General features: G+C 42.2%; 1 protein-coding gene across 2 annotated transcripts in view; it reads left to right on the top strand.

Moving 5' to 3' along the window:
- The window catches only part of GRM8 (glutamate metabotropic receptor 8), a 1038560-nt gene that overhangs the window by 942701 nt on the left and 74459 nt on the right, over positions 1 to 21400 (top strand). The gene's annotated exons all lie outside the window — the stretch shown is intronic.

Below are 21400 nucleotides of genomic sequence, written 5' to 3'. Positions count from 1 at the left end.
TTGGTTGTGCCTTTAGGACATGGAATAAATGAAATCAAGGCTTTTAAATGGACAATATGCTGGTTCGTTATGTCTTACATGTTATTTGCAATACAATGGGCACAAGTATGAAAAGAACGCAACCACTTTGTAGTTTTTACATTCTTCAAAGCAAGAAAAAGCAGCCTACTGAAAACATTATTGCACTAAGCATTTGTCTCAAAAGAATACACCGTGTTCACATTGCAGTTACTTATTATGTAATAAACATAATTTGCATTTCAAGTTTCATATTTTAATGAAATCTCTATTAACTTTGACATTTGTATATAAAAAAGAATGCATTTTTTTGGGGAGAAGTCTAATTAATGCAAATATATAATAACTGTAAGAAGTATTTCACCAGTAGTATATAACTTTTCCAATGAAAGTGAACCTCTATGAACTTGTCAGTTTCAACAAAATGCCAAACAAAAAGAGAGAACTGAAAAGAAAGTACTTTCTGGTTCTATGAAGTCACAGCAGGTATCACGTGATCTCTCTCTCTCTCTGCCAGTCAATAGCTCTGAAAAAGAATCATGTGATGCATGGCTGTAATGGATTATGTGATCACACTTAGAAGCAGAAATAAAGGCAGTATGTTTTGATGCCACATAACTGCTCTAAATACTATTCAATGGTGTCAAAAAAAATGGAGAAACCTTTTAAGAGGCAGCCAAGTCCATTTTCCTGCAAATAGCTGAAATTTAGTTAAACATTGTTGCTTAGTAACTTAGAGTAGAATTCAATTGCTTGTAATAGTAGTTGTCTATATATATATATATATATATATATATATATATCTATATATATATATATATATATATATATATATTTATTTATTTATATATATATGTGTGTGTGTGTGTGTGTGTGTGTGTGTGTGTGTGTGTGTGTGTGTGTGTGTGTGTGTGTGTACTAGGATACGGCTACAAACTAATTTTGGTTATTTTGTTGTACTTTCCTTTAATATAGCCACCGGTCGAACAGTAGTTTCTTCAACATACCTTTCTCAAAAAAGTCTAGATGCAAGGCAGTTTAATAATTAAGGGCTCATCAAAGGAAATAGTCAGTGAATGAATCTGTAGGCGTCCTAAAGATTCAGGTATAAATATAATGAGCAGAGCGGAAGCAGGATTTTGACAAAATGTCAGTTGTCATAATATATTTCGATGTTGGCTTATACTTTCTTGCTGCTCTTATTTTCAATGCATTGGCTCAGTATGAATAATTTTCATCTGTTATTCTTGTGATGTTTTTTCATTACTACTCTTAATGTGCATCATTGCAGGATTTAGTTATTTGAGTTAACATACACTTGATCAAAAAAACAAATAAAAAATGGCATTTTTTACATTGACTACATTGATCGATACATAAAAACCATGGACATTTTACAGTTAAACTTTATTATACAAGTTCTTAATATGTTATGGATAGAAATAAACCATACGCAGCATGTTTCCTCCTATTGTACTTTTCATAGTGACATTCTTATGGATTGAGTATCACCTTAATAAGTCTCCACGTCTTCCTGCTTACTATATGTTTGTATTATGGTTTATTACTTTAAATATTGTACTATTACCTATTCTCAACAGCAACATTACAGTAAAGCAGAGTCAGACTAAAAAAAGGAATTGTGATGATGACTTTCTTTTGTCCTTCTGTTCATGTTGCATACTAAAAAAGTCAATTTGAAACATCACCCTTAAGGTCATGCCCTGCATAGAACGAAACCTTTGGGTTACACCATCAAATATACTAGATATTTCCCTATTTTCTATGATTAATCATCAGTGTATCCTGAGAAACAAGGTTTGTGGATGGTCAAGAATGGAGTTTGACATTTAGAACATTTGATACTGAACTTTTCATGGTCCTTCTTACTGCTTATTCTTTTTATCTACCTTTTTTGAAACTCATAAATTGATAGAGAGCATTAAGAATACTATTCTTTTTTAACATAATTGATCCAAATTAAGGAATATATAGTCCATACCCTATTGAACTTACCTTATATAAACCATAAAGATGGTCAAAAATGTATTCCCACAGCAACAAAAAAGGTAAAATAGGAGACATATGGACAGGGCCGTAACTAGGAAACACTGGGCCCCACAGCAAACTTTTTACTGCCCTCCTTGGGTGCCACACACAGCCCGCCCTTGTAGATAGTGCCCACCTGTAAATAGTTCCATAGAGCCCCCTCTTGTAGACAGTGCTATATAGCACCGCCTGTAGACAGTGCTATACAGGCCCCCCTCTAGACAGTGCTATACAGCAATCCCTGTAGACAGGGCTATACAGCCTCCTCATACAGTGCTATACAGCCCTCCCTGTAGACAGTGCTATACAGTGCCCCCTGTAGACAGGGCTATACATCCTCCCCATACATGGCTATACAGCCTCCCCAGTTCAGCCCACACAGTATCATGCTCCCATAGTGCCCCCACACACTATAATTTCCCCATAGCTGACACCATACAGTATAATGCCCCAATACTGTATAATCCCCACACAGATGCCCCATACAGTAAATGCCAACACAGATGACACATACATTATAATGCCCATACAGATGCCCCATACAGTATAATGCCCACACAGATGCCCCCCATACAGTATAATGCCACATACAGTAAAATGACCACACAGATGCCCCATACAGTATAATGCCCGCACAGATGCCCCATGCAGTATAATGCCCAAACAAATTCCCCCATACATCATAATGCCCCATAGCTGCCCCATGCAGCACAATACCCCCATAGCGGCCCCCACAGTATAATGCTCCCCATCAGGGGCGTAACTAGCTAACACTGGGCCACATAGCAAATTCTTGACCAGGCCCCCCCCCCGGGTTCCACAAGCAGCCCCCCTTATAAATAGTGCCCCCTGTAGAATGTGCCATACAGTCCCCCTGTAGACAGTGCTATATAGCCCCGCTATAGAACCAACCTCAGTACTTAAATACAGCACCAAAACCAACCTCAGCACATAAATACATCCCCAGAACCAAGCTCAGTACATATATACACAGAACCAAAACCAATCTCATACGTATATACAGCACCAGAACCAAGCTCAGTACTTACATACAGCATCAGAACCAAGATCAATACATATATACAACACCAGGACAAATACAGCTCAATTTAGTGCAACTCCTGCCATATAGGTTTGTGCAGCGTAAAACTACAGCTCCCAGCATGGCCCGAACAATGGTGAGGATATGCTGGGAGATGCTGTTTCACAAAAAATAAATCATATCATAATCATCTCGAAGCAGATCATACGGTGACTACAATACTGATTAGAGGCAGAATAAAAATTTACATTAAGTCTCAGATTCTAGGTCTTTTCTTCTCCCTCCAGTCCAGACCTCTATGATGGATTTCTACCGGCCATGACCCATTTCTGCAGTTTTCCACTCAGCTGTCTTCAGCTTCTCACTTTTAAAACATTTCTGCACATATAAACAAATTAAAAATTCTCAACACCTCTTGCACCTCTAACTATAATAGCTCCATACACTGTGTCCCTTATTATAATAGTACCATACACTGTCACACACACACACACACACACACCGTGCCCCCTGTAGATAGTGCCCCCATAGCCACCGTGCTGCCCTACATATAGCTTCCCCTATAGGTAGTGCTCCATGTATAGCCCACCTCTGTAGACAGTGCCCTACATATAGCCACCCTGTTGCTGGTACCCCATAGGTAACTCACCCCTGTATATAGTGTCCAACATATAGCCCACCCCTATAGGAATCACCCTAAAAAATAACTCCCCTATAGATAGTGATCTACATATAGTCCACCCCTGTATAGTCTCACATATAGCTCCCCCTGTATATAGTGCCCCACATATAGACCACCCTGTAGATAGTGCCCCACATATAGACCCACCACCTGTAGATAGTGCCCCACATATAGACCCCCCTGTATACAGTGGCCCACATATAGACGACCCCCCTGTAAATAATGCCATTAACAGTTTTATGAGAAAAAAAAAAAAAAAACGTTACATACTCACATGATCCCGTTCCTGTTCGCTGGCGATGCAGATCTGCTCTCTTCTGAGCAGGTCTGCTGGAGCTGAACGAGCGTAGTCCAATGACGCTGATTGGCGGGGCAGAATGACTTGCCCCGTCAATCAGCACCTTTCAAGCTAGCCAATCAGCGTCATTGTAAGGCGCTGGATGGTCAGGCACGGAGCATGACCGGCCATTCAGCGCTAGTGCATGTATTTGACTGTCGCTAGCATCGGGGCCCCCTTCGGTGCTAGCGACGCCTAAAGGCATGAGAGGGCCTGTGTCGCCCAGCCCATACTTGTTGGAGGCTCGGCGGCGCGGGCCCCATAGTAGCGGCGCTACTGCTGTAGCAGCCATGACGGCTGCTAGCGGCGCCACCGGGCATATGGGGGGGGCCTTGCGGGTGGAGGCACGGGCCCCCTCAAGCCCCAGGCCCCGTAACAGCTGCTATGGCGGTAGTTACGCCACTGCTCCCTATAGCTACCCCACACAGTATAATGCCCCCCATAGCTGATCCCACATGGTATAATGTTCTCCATAGCTGCCCCCACACAGTATAATGCCTCCCATAATTGCCCCCACAGAGTATAATGCCTCCCATAGCTGCCCCCACAGTATAATGCCACCATAGTAGCCCCCAGAGTATAATGCCCCACACATAATGCCCCACACATAATGCCCCACACATAATGTCCCCCATAGCTGCCCCCACAATATAATGCCCCCCATAGCTGCCCTATACAGTATAATGCCACCCATAGCTGTCCCCACAGTATAATACCCCCATAGCTGCGCCTACAGTATAATGCCCCCTATAGCTGCCCCCACAATATAATGTCATCCATAGCTGTACCCACAGTATAATGCCCCCATACAGTATAATGCCCCCCCTAGCTGTGCCCACAGTATGATGCCCCCACAGTATAATGCTGCCCAAACAGTATAATGCCCGTCATACAGTAAAATGCTCCTACACCATATCAGGCTCCCTTCCTTACCCAGTATAATGCCCCATAGTGCCTAATAGAAAATTAATAACATAACTACTTACCTATCCCCGTTCCCATGATGGATGGAGGATCCTTCTCCTCTGGTCTGTGCTGTGAGAGACTCGGCACAGACAAGTGCGATGACGTCACTACATCACGCCTGCCTGGGCCGAGCCGCTCACGGCAGAGTGCATTCTGGAGCAAGGAGCCGTCAGGTCCTTGCCCCAGCATTCAGGAAGTGGGACCAGCGCGGTCAGCGCTGTGTGGCTATGGGGGCCCTGTCGGCCCCCGGGGCTTAGGGGCCCGGTCGCAATTGTGACCGTTGTGATCTCTAGAGCTATGCCACTTTTACAGTAGCCTATGGCAGAGCAGGGAGATACCTAGTATTTTATGAGCGCCATATTATCTATCTGTGTGATACAGATCCTGAATACGACTGCATGCATGTTATCTTAGAATGCAGATGCCACTGGTTCTAAGGGCTAGTTCACACAGAGTTTTTTTTTACGTGTTTTTTGACAAGGAATCTGCGTTGAAAAAAGCGCCAAAAAACGGCTGAAAATGTCTCCCATTGATTTCAATGGGAGACGGAGGTGTTTTTTCACGCGAGCGGAAAAACCGTCTTGCGGGGAAAAGAAGCGACATGCCCTATCTTCGGGCGTTTACGTCTCTGACCTCCCATTGACATCAAAGGGAGGCAGAGAAAGTGTATTTCGCTGCGTTTTTTGCCCGTGTCGCTCAATGGCCGCAGACGAAAACCGCTGCAAAAAAGGCAGCAAACGGCGTACAGGCAGATCAAAATTTGCCTCAAAATTCCGGACGGAATTTTGAGCCAGAATTTTCTGCCTGCAAAAAACTCAGTGTGAACATAGCCAAAGACTATTATCACTTCACTAGTTACATAGTTACAAAGTTGCGTAGTTAATACGGTTGAAAAAAGACATACCAGTCCTTCTCAATGTATTAGGGCACGTTCACACGTGGCGGAATTGCTGTGGAATTCCGCTGCGGACAGTCCGCACTAGAAATCAGAGTCCGCAGACAGTCTGTCCATTGGTTTCCACACCTTTTTTAGTTATCTTCGTGCAGACGTTGCGGATAACTCCGCTGCGGACCATAGGCTGCGGTGTGGAATTTGGTGTCTGCTGCATACACTGGCTGTTGCGGACTTGATGCGTACTTGTGGCGGAATTTCTCCATTGACTTCAATGGAGTTGCAAAATTACGCAATGAAATCCACAGATGTTATGTGTGTTGCGGATTGCTTTCTCGAACAGGATATTTTATCATTCTGGCTGGACCTATGTGTGGTCTATAGCCAGACTGAGATCGAATGTTTTAAAAGAGAGCAGGATGTACTCTTCACCTGAATCCGCAACGACTAATTCGCAGCATTTTACTTCACAATTTAGGCAAAGGCACAACGCAGATTATGTGCGGCATTGATGTGGACAGTGTCTGCAGAATTCCTCAATGTCTGAACATGCCCTCAGAATATCATCATAAAGTTAATTTATTTCAGTAATTCAATTTAAAAAGTGAAACTCATATTCTATAGATTCATTACACACAGAGTTATCTATTTCCAGGATTTTTTTCTTTTAATGTTGATGATTATGGCTAACCTAAAACTTAGTGTCTCAGAAAATTAGAATATTGGGTAGAAGTTGAAGATTGTAGACTCATGGTGTCACACTCTAATCAGCGAATCCACACAAAACACTTGCAAAGGTTTCCTAAACCAAGGACTGGTCTGTTGCTCAGTGGTCCAAAGTCCAGTTTTCAGGTGAAAGTCAAATTTACATTTCATTTGGAAATCACGGTCTCAGAGTCTGGAGTAAGAGCGTAGAGGCACTCAATCCAAGTTGCTTGCGGTCCAGTGTGAAGTTTCCGCAGTCAGTGATGGTTTGGGCAGCCATGTCATCTCCTGGTGTTGGTCCACTGTGTTATATCAAGTCCAGAGTCAACGCAGCCGTCTACCAGGAAATTTTAGAGCACTTCATGCTTCCCTCTGCTGACAAGCTTTATGGAGATGCTGATTTCATTTTCCAGCAGGACTTGGCACCTGCCCACACTGCCAAAAGTACCAATACCTGGTTTAATAACCACAGTATCATTGTGCTTGATTGGCCAGCAAACTCGCCTGACCTAAACCCCATAGAGAATCTATGGGGTATTGTCAATAGGAAGATCAGAGACACCAGATCTGTAATGCCCATGGCCGCGGGTCGTTAGGTTTACTCACCTCCTGACGGCCGCAGCCATGGATCAGTGAGCGCTGGCCCGCATCTCCTCCTCAGGAGACGCCAGTGCTCACTTCTGCTTCACTCAGCCGGGTACCATAGGGTGCGCACGCACACTCGTGCCCGCTCTTAAAGGGCCAGCTCGCGCACCTGAGTTAGGGCAAAGCCACACGTGGCGGAATTGCTCTTGAATTCCGCTGCGGACACTCCGCAGCGTTAATCCGCAGCGGAGCCGTTTCTCCATTGACTTCCACTTCTATTTAGTAGGCTTCGTTTAGACGATGCGGAAAATTCCGCTGCGGAGCATAGGCTGCGGTGCGGAATTTGGTGTCCGCAGCATGCAATGGATGTTGCGGAGTTTTGGCGGACTGGTTGCGGACTCATGGCGGAATTTCTCCATTGACTTCAATGGAGATTCTAAATTCCGCAATGAAGTCCGCAGCTGTCATGCACATGTTATGTGTGCTGCGGATGCGTCTTGCTTTTTTGACATGACATTTTCTTCATTCTGGCTGGACCTATGTATTTCTAGGTCTACAGACAGTCTGAGGAAGTCAATGGGGCTCCCGTAATTACGGGAGCGTTGCTAGGAGACGTCAGTAAATAGTCACTGTCCAGGGTGCTGAAAGAGTTAAGCGATCGGCAGTAACTGTTTCTGCACCCTGGACAGTGACTACCGATCCCAATATACAGCAACCTGTCAAAAAAATAGAAGTTCATACTTACCGAGAACTCCCTGCTTCTGTCTCCAGTCCGGCTTCCCAGGATGACGTTTCAGTCTAAATGACGGTTGCAGCCAATCACAGGCTGCAGTGGTGACATGGACTGCCGCGTCATCCAGGGAGGTCGGGCTGGATGCCGAAAGAGGGACGCGTCACCAAGACAACGGCCGGTAAGTATGAAATTCTTTTACTTTCACTAGGGAAAGTGCTGTCCCTTCTCTCTATCCTGCACTGATAGAGAGAAGGGAAGCACTTTTACCGCAGTACGCAGCAGCTAGTCCGCATCAATTTACTGCACATTTTGGGCAGATCCGCCGCAGAATCTGCAACGCAGATTCTGTGCGGCATTGATGCGGACAGTTGCGGAGGAAATCCGCCACGTGTGGGCATGCCCTTAAAGTGCCAAATTAGCACATGAGCACCCTGGACTATAGGAAGGGCCCAGCCCCTTCCTGCATTGCCTGAGCGTTGTTGTCATTACCCTAGTTTGTCTCTGCAAATGGTCTCCTAAGTGTCTTCCAGTTCCCAGTGTTTCCCGTTCCTGCTACGTGTAACCTGTATCCCGTGTTATCCTGGTCAAGTGCCCTATTGAGTTGGAGTCGTGCTGTGCTGTGTACCACGCCTGGCCTGTTACACCATGCCTGGTGTCTGTCTGCTACCAAAGTCCAATCTCAGCCTGCCTCGCTACTGTCTGAAGCTACCACTGGTACACCTATACGAACTATAGACTTTGACCTGTGTCCTGTTGGCCAGCTGCCATACCGTTAAGGCGGTATGGCTCAGTGGGTCCACACACCCTACGTGACAAGACCCAACAATGCAGACAAGCTGAAGGCCACTGTCAAAGCAACCTGGGCTTCCATAACACCTCAGCAGTGCCACAAGCTGATCGCCTCCATGCCACAACGCATTGATGCAGTGATTCTTGCAAAAGGAGCTTCGACTAAGTATTGAGGGCATATACTGTATATACTTTTCAGTAGGCCAACATTTCTGTATTAAAAATAATTTTTGAAATTGGGCTTATATAATATTCAAATTTTCTGAGGGCCTAAATTCTGGGTTTTCATTAACTGTTAGCTGTAATCATCAACATTAAAAGAAAAAAATGCTGGAAATAGATCACTCTGTGTGTAATGAATCTATATAATATATGAGTTTCACTTTTTTTATTGAATCACTGAAATAAATAAACTTTTTGATGGTATTCTAATTCATTGAGAAGGCCTAGTATGTCTATCAAGTTCAGGCATAGATTTAGCCCAACCTTGGCTAACATTTTATGGACATTAATTACCGGAGCCTAGTGCATATTCAATATTATATATATAACAGCAGAGAGCAGCAGCACTCACTAGGTATGGATGTATAGGTGGCAGGCAAGTTGTCCCGATCCAAGGGCAGAGAGATATACAAAAGTAGAAATCTTGCAGCAATCCATGTGCGAAAAAATTGTGGTTTTATTCAGCCAACAGACAGCTTTTATATATATACATACATACAAGGTGGGCCATTTATATGGATACACTAAATAAAATGGGAATGGTTGGTGATATTAACTTCCTGTTTGTGGCACATTAGTATATGGGAGGGGGGAAACTTTTCAAGCTGGGTGTTGACCATGGCGGCCATTTTGAAGTCGGCCATTTTGTATCCAACTTTAGTTTTTTCAATGGGAAGAGGATCATGTGACACATCAAACTTATCGAGAATTTCACAAGAAAAACAATGGTGTGCTTGGTTTTAACGTTACTTTATTCTTTCATGAGTTATTTACAAGTTTCTGACCCCTTATAAAATGTGTTCAAAGTGCTGCCCATTGTGTTTGATTGTCAATGCAACCCTCTTCTTCCACTCTTCACACACTTGCTATCAGTGTGTGAAGAGTGGGAGAAGAGGGTTGCATTGACAATCCAACACAATGGGCAGCACTTTGAACACATTTTATAAGTGGTCAGAAACTTGTAAATAACTCATGAAAGAATAAAGTAACGTTAAAACAAAGCACACCATTTTTTTCTTGTGAAATTCTCGATAAGTTTGATGTGTCACATGACCCTCTTCCCATTGAAAAAACTAAAGTTGGATACAAAATGGCCGACTTCAAAATGGCCGCCATGGTTAAGACCCAGCTTGAAAAGTTTCCCCCCTCCCATATACTAATGTGCCACAAACAGGAAGTTAATATCACCAACCATTCCCATTTTATTTTGGTGTATCCATATAAATGGCCCACCCTGTATATACAGAAATATACCAAGTCCAACAGCACCGGCAGCGTGTGGGTGCAGGCTCTGAGGGACAGACCAAGTCCCAGATACACAGAAGTCAAAAAATGAGCAGCAACTCCAATGGTAAGGGTGAAAAAAGTGGGTACTTTTATTGCCCGTGCAACGTTTCAACTACGTTCACTGGAGCCTTTCTCAGTGAACGGAGCTGAAAAGTTGCACGGGCAATAAAAGTACCCACTTTTTTCACCCTTACCATTGGAGTTGCTGCTCATTTTTTGACTTCTATATATATATATATATATATATATATATATATATATATATATATATGTACATATATATATGTGTATATATATATATATATATATATATATATATATATATATAGTATCATGACACTCCCAAGGGTAGTCCACTTTTAACCCCTTCACGCGCCAGGACCTACTATTAGGTCAGGCTAAGTAGAGCCTTCAAGCTCCGTGACCAATAGTAGGTCATAGGAATAACCGCTCTTCTGTCCCTCACCTCCCGGCACTTTTATGAGCTGTGACAGCTGCTGTCTCGTACAGCAGTTGCCGCAGCTCCTTCCCCAGGGACCGATCGGGTTGTCACCGCCGATTAACCCCTTAGAAGCCGCATTCAATAGCGATCGTGGCTTCTTAGGGGTTAAAGCACCATTGACGTCCCGTGACATTATCGCGGGCGCTGATGGTTGCTATGGCAACCGAAAGCCTAACAATGGCCTCCGGCTATGCCATCTACGGAAGCCTAGTGGATCCTGACAAAGTTAGGACCCACTATGCTTGCTGTCAGCAAGTAGCTGACAACTCTAATACACTGCACTATGCATACAGTGCATGTAGTGCAATGTATTGGAATTTAGATCACGGCTTCCTGCCTTCATGTCCCCTAGTGGGATAAAAAAAAATGAAAAAAGTTTTATATAAATAAACATTTTTTTTTTAAAGTAATAAATGTAGAAATCCCCCTTTTCCCTTATCAGTCCTTTATTATTAAAAAATAAATAATATAAATAAACTATACATAATTGGTATCGCTGTGTCCGTAACAACCTGAACTACAAAAGTATTTAGTTATTTATCCCGCATGGTGAACACTGTAAAAGAAAATAATAATAAACCGTACCAGAATCACAATTTTGTAGTCACTTCACCTTCCAAAAAATGGAATAAAAAGAGATCAAAAAGTCGCATGTAACTAAAAATGGTTCTGATCGAAACTACATTTCGTTACGCAAAAAACAAGTCCTCACACAGATTTTGTGATCAAAAAATAAAAAAGTTATGGACCTTAGAAAATTGCAACACAAAAAGTAAATGATTTTTTATAAAAAGTATTTTATTGTGAAAACGCCATCAGACATAAAAAAAACTATAAACATATGGTATCGCCGTAATCATATTGTTTCGCAGAATAAAGTGAATATGTCATTTATAGCGCACGGTGAACGCTGTAAAAACTTTTTAATAAAAAAACGATAGTAGAATTGCTGTTTTTTAGTCACCACGCCTCTTAAAAAAATGTAATAAAAACTGATCAAAAAGTTGCATGCACCCCATGAAAACTGCAATGAATTCCTCAAGGGTTTTTTACTGCCTGTAGTAGAACGATTAAAATAATGTTTAATTGATGATAATTAAAAATGGGCTATCCTAGCCCTAGTTTCAATAGAACAGGCTCAGTTAAGGTGGTCAGTAATGAAGAGAGGAAAACTCGTGTGCTGACGATATTCCAAACACCGAGCAAAACCTCTCCACTTATAGTATACTGCACTGACACACCACACTGACATAGGAGACAGTCCAACGCGTTTCCGTGCCACTAATACATGTGACACATCATCAGGGACTCTCAATTCGGTTTATTAAATTGTATATTCTATTACTGCCGTTCAGCACAGTTGTGTGCCAAATTGAACCTCACGGCGCGTGTCAGGCTCTAATGCATTGGCCGCACACGCGCCGGCGAAGTTCCGGTCTATTTGACAGGCCTAAGCCCACCCATTCAGCTGACGTAGCTACGGCCCGGCACCAAACCACAGTGAACACGTCAAAAATGACGTTGCAGGAGAGGTGCCGAGCCTCCAAAGCAGCAGCCAATCAGCTTTCATTTGAACGCTACAGCGTCCCATGTTACCTAGGAGATCTCCAGGCGAATCAGTATAACTGGTGAGTGAATACACGACTCAGTGCAGATGCAGTTTAAGACAAAAAGAACAAAACAAAGCATCAGAAACACCATATAGTTGTTAAAGGTAATTAATATGTCGAAATTTATTGCGCGTATAGAATAAGTAAATAGGCAGTATCAGACCGCTACATACATTTCCATGATGGGATACATGTCAAATTGCCGCTGAAAAAACGCATAACAAACCGCATGTTTGCGCATGATCATGAAAGAACATTTTTTGCATCCCATACCATAAGGATCACCTGTATTTACCATACGTGCCACGAGAAAAAGCCACTAAACACAGCAACTAGTTGGTTTGTATTGTCTTATATTAGATAAGATTGATTAGTTGTACAATAAGTGTCTTACCAGACCCAATCACAAGACGCTTGAGGTAGATACAAGTTTCAATAGTAATAATGGCCCTACACGCAAGGAATTCGGTTAGATATAGTACAGGTCCTCCGCAAAAGATTGCATTAGGCCATACGTAGATAAACTGGAAACAGCGACCCGTGGACCAAATCCACCGATATCACCCAAACGGTATGATTTAACACTCGAGTAGATGTTCAACCCAGAGTATTACTATAGGAAGCATGCATAAGAAATCTGTTCATTTAGACCTAGGGGACAAATGGTTTGAAGACGATGGATCCATTGCGCTTCTTTTTGCATAATCCTTTTATCAATGTCACCGCCTCTTAGTGTCTGTCTAATACATTCCACCCCTTGAAATTTGAGGTTTGAAGAGTCACCACCATGACACTCCCAGACATGGCGGGACACTGAGATATCTTTTTGTCGCCTAACGTCCCCAATATGCTCTCTAATCCTCCTTCTAAATTCCCTTTTAGTTTTCCCTACATATTGCATTTTACAACCGCAGGTAATTAAGTAGACCAGCCCCTCGGTTTTGCAATTAATGTAGGACCTGTTTTCAAAGCTTTTCCCCGTAACGGTACTCGTAAACTTATTGCTGCATAGTATGGACTCACAGGCCTTGCAGGATCCACATCTAAAACTTCCTTTAAGGCCACGATTCAGCCAGGTACCTACAGGGTCCTGGATTTTAAGATGGCTGTGAACTAACCGATCCTTGACATTGCATCCACGTCTATAGGTAATCAAGGGGGCTTTACCTACCAAACCCCCAATGTCTGGGTCAGCTTGCAGTATACCCCAGTAGCGTTGTAGGATGGACCGAACTTCCATACTAGAGGAGTCAAAAGTACCGATGACCCTAATTGCTTCCTCCTCCACTTCCTTCGGTTTAGGGTTCAATAAATCATCCCGATTTCTACCTAATGCGTTCTGGTATGCATCTTTGAGTACTTGTCTTGGATATCCTCTCCGCCGAAATCTGTTTTCTAGTTCATGAGCCGAAATCTTATAATCAGATATAGTCGAACAGTTCCGGCGTGCCCTCAGATATTGGCCTTTCGGAATACCACGTCTCAGATTTAGAGGATGACAACTTTCCCATCTCAGGAGACTGTTTGTAGCAGTAGATTTCCTAAACATGTTGGTTTGAATGGCTCCTGAGGGTGTCTTACAGATCGTGACATCAAGGAATGTGATCTTATTATCATTAATCTCTGACGTGAAAAAAAGGCCTAGGTTGTTTACGTTGAGGACACCCACAAACTCCATGAATTGTGCCCTTGTTCCTTTCCATAAAATCAGAATGTCGTCTATGAATCTAATCCATAGAAGGATACAGGAGGTCCATTGTTCCATTAGATCCGTAAAGACGCACTCTTTTTCCCACCAGCCCAAATACAGGTTGGCATATGTCGGGGCACATGGACTCCCCATGGCAACCCCCTTCAGCTGGTGGAAAATCTTTTGATTGAACAAGAAGAAATTGTGTTCCAATACAAATTTCAACAACAAAATGACAAATTCATTGTGGGCCCTGAAGTGTGTACCCTTGTCTCTCAAAAAGTAATCAATGGCACAACATCCCTGCTCATGGGGGATAGAGCTGTACAACGCCTCCACGTCTAATGAGGCAAGAAACACATCATGGTCAAGACGAATGCCCTCCAGTTTCCTCAGGGTATCCATAGTATCCCTGACGTATGAGGGCAATGCTACTACAAAGGGTCTAAGAATGCGGTCCAGATACACACTAGCATTTTGCGTCAAGCTGTCAATACCGGATACAATTGGGCGACCTTTTAAAGGGGTCGTCCCTTTGTGGATTTTAGGTAAACTGTAAAATGTTGCAACCTGTGGAAAATCGGTCAACATAAATTTGAATTCTTTCTCGCTGATCAAGTTAAGAGTTTTTGCCGAGTCCAAGATGTCCTTCAATTGACTCTTAAAAATCCTTGTGGGGTCATATTCAAGAACCCTATAGCATTGTTGATCCTGCAAAATATGAAGACAGAATTCCTCAAGGGGTCTAGTTTCCAAAATGGGGTCACTTTTAATGGGTTTCCCCTGTACTGGTACTTCAGAAGCACTGCGACATGGCACCCAGAAACCAATCCAGCAAAATCTATATGCCAAATAGCACTACTGCTGATCTGAGCCCTGCCGATTGTCCAACCAGCAGGTTATGACCACATATGGGGTATTGCCATAATCGGGAAAAATATTCAAATATTGGGGTGTTTTTTCTCCTGTATTCCTTTTAAAAATTTGTACCTTTTTTATCTGAAAAATATGGGATTTTCAATTTCACAGCCTAATTCGACAAAATGCAGCAAAAAATGTATGGTCTAAATGCTCACTATACCCCTCGATAAATTCCTCGAGGGGTGTAGTTTGCCATATGCAGTCACTTTTGGGGGTTTCCACTGTTTTGGTATCACAAGACCTCTTCAAACCTGACATGGTGCCTAAAATATAATCTAATAAAAAGGAGGCCTCAAAATCCACTAGGTGCTCCTTTGCTTCCGAAGCCTGTGTTTCAATCCATTACCACACATGGGCCACATGTGGGATATTTCTAAAAACTGCAGAATCTGGGCAATAAATATATAGTTGCGTTTATCTGGTAAAAGCTTCTGTTTTACTGAAAAAAATGGAATGAAAAGGATTTTGTGCAAAAAAAAAAAATGAAATTTGTACATTTCACCTCTACTTTGCTATAAGTTCTTACAAATCGCATAAAGGGTTAAGAAACTTTCTAAATTCTGTTTTGAATACTTTGAGGGGTCTAGTTTTTAAAAAGGGGTGATTTATGGGGGTTTCTAATATATAGGCCTCTTAAAGCTACTTCAGAACTAAACTGGTACCTAAAAAAAAAAGGCTTTTGAGAAATTACTGCTAATGTTCTAAGCCTTGTAACATCCTAGAAAAATAAAAGAATGTTCAAAAAATGATGCCAACAATAGTAGACATATGGGATATGTGAAATAGTAAATATTTTGTGTGATCTAACCATCTGTCTTACAAGCAAATACATTTAAATTCAGAAAAATTCTATTTTTTCCAAATTTTCTCAAAATGTTGCTATTTTTCACAATTAAACACTGAATATATTGACCAAATTTTACCACTAAGATCAAGTCCAATGTGTCATGAGAAAACAATCTCAGAAACTAGCCCAAACTAGGCTGCGTCCTTACATCAAAGAACACAACTGCCAGAAAGTTTTCAGATGCCTGTTAGGGTATATTCACATGGCAGCATCCGTTACGACTGAAATTACGGGGCTGTTTTCAGGAGAAAACAGCTCCGTAATTTCAGCCGTAATGGCATGTTGAGGCGCTTTTCGCTGCGTCCATTACGGATGTAAATGGAGCTGTTTTTCCATGGAGTCAATGGAAAACGGCTCCATTTACGTCTGAAGAAGTGACAGGTACTTCTTTGACGCGGGCGTCTTTTTTACGCCCCGCCTTTTGACAGCGGGGCGTAAAAAAAATGACCGTCGGAACAGAACATCGTAAAACCCATTCAAATGAATGGGCAGATGTTTGCTGACGCTATTGAGCCGCATTTTCGGACGTAATTTAGGGCTAAAACGCCCGAATTACGTCTGTCAATAGTGTGTGTGAACCCAGCCTCAAGTGATAGAGAGTATTAAAGGGATGCAAATTCTGGTAAGGACATAGAAATTTATAGCAACTCAAGTATTGCTGGCTTGTAACATAATATTCCGTGCTATGCCTTCTAAGGCTGGGTTCACACGACCTATTTTCACACGTAAACGAGGCGTATTATGCCTCGTTTTACGTCTGAAAATACGTCTCCAATACGTCGGCAAACATCTGCCCATTCATTTGAATGGGTTTGCCGACGTACTGTGCCGACGACCTGTCATTTATGCATCGTCGTTTGACAGCTGTCAAACGACGACGCGTAAAATGACTGCCTCGTCAAAGAAGTGCAGGACACTTCTTTGAAACGCAATTTGAGCCGTTGAATTCAATGAAGAACAGCTCAAATGATCGTACGTCAAAGACGCCTCGCAAAATGAGATGAGCACTTTTACGTCTGAAACGACGCAGCTGTTTTCTCCTGAAAACAGTCTGTCTTTTCAGACGTAAAAGCCAGTTCTCGTGTGCACATACCCTAAGACGTTTTAAAACATGTTTCAAAAAATGTCAACACAGAATAGTGATCTAAACATGTTTCAGTCCATGTGATGAAGCTGTATTCATATTAATATATGTGGGATAAAGGACAAGCGTGCTTTGCAAGTGTTTAAAGTCTTACATTTTACGGATGACTAGATGAGCCCAACAGAGCTTTATCCACAGGCTTTTCACACAAAGATGACAATGTTTACAGTCCTAAACAGAATACACACCACAGACATTCTTTTACCTCTTGGCCCCTATACATTACTGCTATTTACTGTCTGTTTACACATTATATTTGGGAATTTTACTGACCTGACTTGTACTGCGTATTGTCATTTTAAACTTACTAACATGTGCACGAAGCGTTTACGTTGCTTCACATAGCACTGAGCTGACTGCAGCATTTAGGGCATGACCACACGTGGCGGATTTCCTCCGCAACTGTCCGCATCAATGCCGCACAGAATCTGCGTTGCAGATTCTGCTGCGGATCTGCACAAAATGTGCAGAAAATTGATGCGGACTAGCTGCTGCGGACTGCGGGAAAAGTGCTTCCCTTCTCCCTATCAGTGCAGGATAGAGAGAAGGGACAGCACTTTCCCTAGTGAAAGTAAAAGAATTTCATACTTACCGGCCGTTGTCTTGGTGACGCGTCCCTCTTTCGGCATCCAGCCCGACCTCCCTGGATGATGCGCCAGTCCATGTGACCGCTGCAGCCTGTGCTTGGCCTGTGATTGGCTGCAGCCGTCACTTACACTGAATCGTCATCCTGGGAGGCCGGACTGGAGACAGACGCAGGGAGTTCTCGGTAAGTATGAACTTATATGTTTTTTTACAGATACATGTATATTGAGATCGGTAGTCACTGTCCCGGGTGCAGAAACAGTTACTGCCGATCGCTTAACTCTTTCAGCACCCTGGACAGTGACTATTTACAGACGTCTCCTAGCAACGCTCCCGTCATTACGGGAGCCCCATTGACTTCCTCAGTCTGGCTGTAGACCTAGAAATACATAGGTCCAGCCAGAATGAAGAAATGTCATGGTAGTAAAACCAATACGCTCCGCAGCACACATAAGATCTGCGGACTTCATTGCGGAATTTTGACTCTCCATTGAAGTCAATGGAGAAATTCCGCCATGAGTCCGCCACTGCTCCGCAACAGACAGAGCATGCTGCGGACACCAAATTCCGCTCCGCAGCCTATGCTCCGCAGCGGAATTTTACGCCTCGTCTAAACGAACACTGCTAAATTAAAGTGTAAGTCAATGGACAAACGGCACCGCTGCGGATTAACGCTGCGGAGTGTCCGCAGCAGAATTTAAGTGAAATTCCGCCACGTGTGAACCCGCCCTTATAGGCAATCATTGCATGTCCAATCTTTCATCGGGCTCAGCAGGCTATCTTCACTGACTAAACATATAAAAAATGCCAGACGTTCTTTAGAATTTGTAAAATAAAAATAAATAAAAAAGGCTTCATATTTTAAGTTCAATTTGTACAAGGCCTTGCTTTGTAGAATATTTAGCATTATAATACCTTTATTGCCATCATGTTCACTTCTTGCAATCAATATCATATTGACATGCAAATGCAAGCAATGAAATAGGCACCTAATGTCAGAACTCTGGATTTAATGTACTGTACCACCTCGGCATGATTTCATATTTGTTTGTATATAACCAACCAGTGGCGTTTCTCTAATGGAGCCAAGCAACATGACTGCTACTTGCATGTGAACTAGCTGCCCCACCCCCGCTGATTGCTTTATTCTATTTCTATGTCACCTTTGCTGCAGCCCATAATAAGCTCACAAAAAAAATCACACGATTTCCCGACTAGACTGCCTTTGCTTATTGGCAAACTGTTTTGTGATTTTCTTTGGATTCGCTGCTTTCACCCTTTTATTTTGCTCTCCTTCAGCCCTTGCATTCCATAATAAAACTAAGCTAGTGGCACTCAATGAACAGACCACGAAACTTTCTAGTAACGGTGCCTGATCTTTCATGGCTGATTAGAATATAAAGCATGCCATTTTTTTGCCCCCCTTCCCTAAATGGGAGTTGTTTTTGCACCCATTGGCATTTAATGGCTGACCTAATAAACTACTGTAGATCCTCTTTAAACTGTTTCTAAAATACTTATTTTTAGTAGACAGGAATAATAACAGAATTTTTGCTCAATTAGTATTTAAAGCATGGATTGCAAATGCCGTACTTGGGCAAATCTCCAGCTGATATAATACTGTACATCAAAGTCAATGTCATGACCTATTTCTACAGCAGTTTATGTTCACATTGTGCTAAGACTGACAATCTTTAAGAGAATAAGTCAGATCTAACCTGTCAGGTTAGCAAGCAGTGATGTATATCTCTATACTTTTGTGCATGCCTGTCTTCAGATCTGTTTTTCTAGTTGTCATCCCAAGTGAACAACACTTAGAATTTCTCAGATAATCATCATGTCTACCTAACAATATATTCACAAGGACTCTACAACAACTATTATTTTAAACCCTGTAATGATTTGCTTCATTTATTTTCATTGAGGGGTCATCATGATGTCAGCCTGTCATTTCTAAATAGCTGTTGTTTTCCCTCCAACACCAAGCAAATGCCAGCTTTTTATCACTAAGAAAGGTGAATCGGAAATTAACTCCGTCAGTGTTATGTATTAGAGCTGCTATTGTCCACATAACACTGTGTTTCCATGTAAGGAAGTGCTGACATACTTATAATTTGGCCATATATTAAAATGTCCTTGTAATTTATTGATCCGAGCTGTTAGGTAGTTGTAAAGAGAAGTGTATGACTTTGACCAATCAGCGTCATACACTTCTCTCCATTCATGTTTAGCTCATTTTTAGTTGAATAAAGTCGTTAGCAATACTTGCAAAGTAGGTCATCCCAAACGACACATGTGCCGCCCATCAATAGAGGCCCAGACCAGGCCATAGACCAAGTCAATTGAACGTCGATTTGTCATTTTATCTTATGACGTTGTCATCCAGCTAAATTGGGCATTAGAAAAAAATAGATTAAGATAGGATATTACATGACTTAAAAGTTGCCAAGCTGCTCTTTTTTTCCTTCTCTGCTTTTGGCATAGTGTCAGTCTGGGCTTTCAGCTCACCAACTTAGTCATGTCTGACAGTCTTTTTGATGGGGTTGTCAGGCAGCAAGGTCCTGGTAACCAATCTGTCCTAGATTACTCACAATTTCAGCTAAGGTAAAATTGCCATTTAATTGAGGGCAGAAAGAGGGCAAGGGGGCTTGACAGGTCTTAAACTATTCCTATCTCCACCTTCTACCACTATAGTAACCACATTTGTGGAAATATGAATTAAGACGCCATGCTTTATTTAAGATGTCCTGCTTCATTTTTGGAACCTTTCCACTACCATTAGAATGACTAGAAATATTTAATATTTGAGTTTAGTGATCTCATCTTCAAATAGAGATTACATTATAGAACATGATGATTTAACCAGACAAGGCTGAGGTAATGTATAAGTAGCAACTGTCATTTTATTAATAATAATGAAGACATTTATAGTAAGAAGTAAAGGGGTTTTCCTACCAGGAACATTTATGCCATATCCACAGGATATGTCACAAATATCAGATAGATGCAGGTCCCACCTTTGGGACCCGCATCTATCTTTAGAACGGGGCCCCCTAAACCCCGTTCTACTTCCTTCTGTTCTTGCTGCCTCCCAGACACTTACTGACTTTATGGCCGGGAGTTACGAATACAGCGTAGCTCGCTGAGCTATGCTATTTTCATAAGTCCCATAGTAGTAAATGGTAGTTATGAGCTTTGCTGTTTCCGTAACTACTATTCAGTTCTATGGGACTTACGGAAACAGTGTAGCTCAGCGAACTACACTGTTTCCTTCTTTATGGTCGGAATTCACCTGCTTCAACTGCAACACAGAGCGGCAGAACGGGGTTTAGGGGGCCCAGTTCTAGAGATAGGTGCAGGTCCCAGAGGTGGGACCCGCATCTATCTGACATTTATGACATATCTTGTGAATATGTCATAAATGTCCCTGGTGGGAAAACCCCTTTAATTGTGATCCCATCTAACCATCTAGCGTATATAAATTTAGGCTTGCAATACTCTGATTCAGAGAACATGCATAGTAAATATAATTGTCTTCACTTGTCAAATGTATCAATGCTGTCTAACAGAAATTAAAAAGTCATATGACCCATTCGAAAGCTGCTAACTGGTTTTTATACATCATGTGACTTCACAGACCCTGTTTATCACTTTTGGGAATGTAATTACATTCACTAGTATAACTCTATTAGGCTGGGTTCACACGACCTATTTTCAGGCGTAAACGAGGCGTATTATGCCTCGATTTACACCTGAAAATACGGCTCCAATACGTCGGCAAACATCTGCCCATT

The sequence above is a fragment of the Rhinoderma darwinii genome, chromosome 3 (assembly GCF_050947455.1).
Source record: "Rhinoderma darwinii isolate aRhiDar2 chromosome 3, aRhiDar2.hap1, whole genome shotgun sequence".
Lineage (NCBI taxonomy): Eukaryota > Metazoa > Chordata > Amphibia > Anura > Rhinodermatidae > Rhinoderma > Rhinoderma darwinii.
The sequence above is the reverse complement of the archived record's forward strand: the minus strand, read 5'-3'. Positions and strand labels throughout refer to the sequence as shown.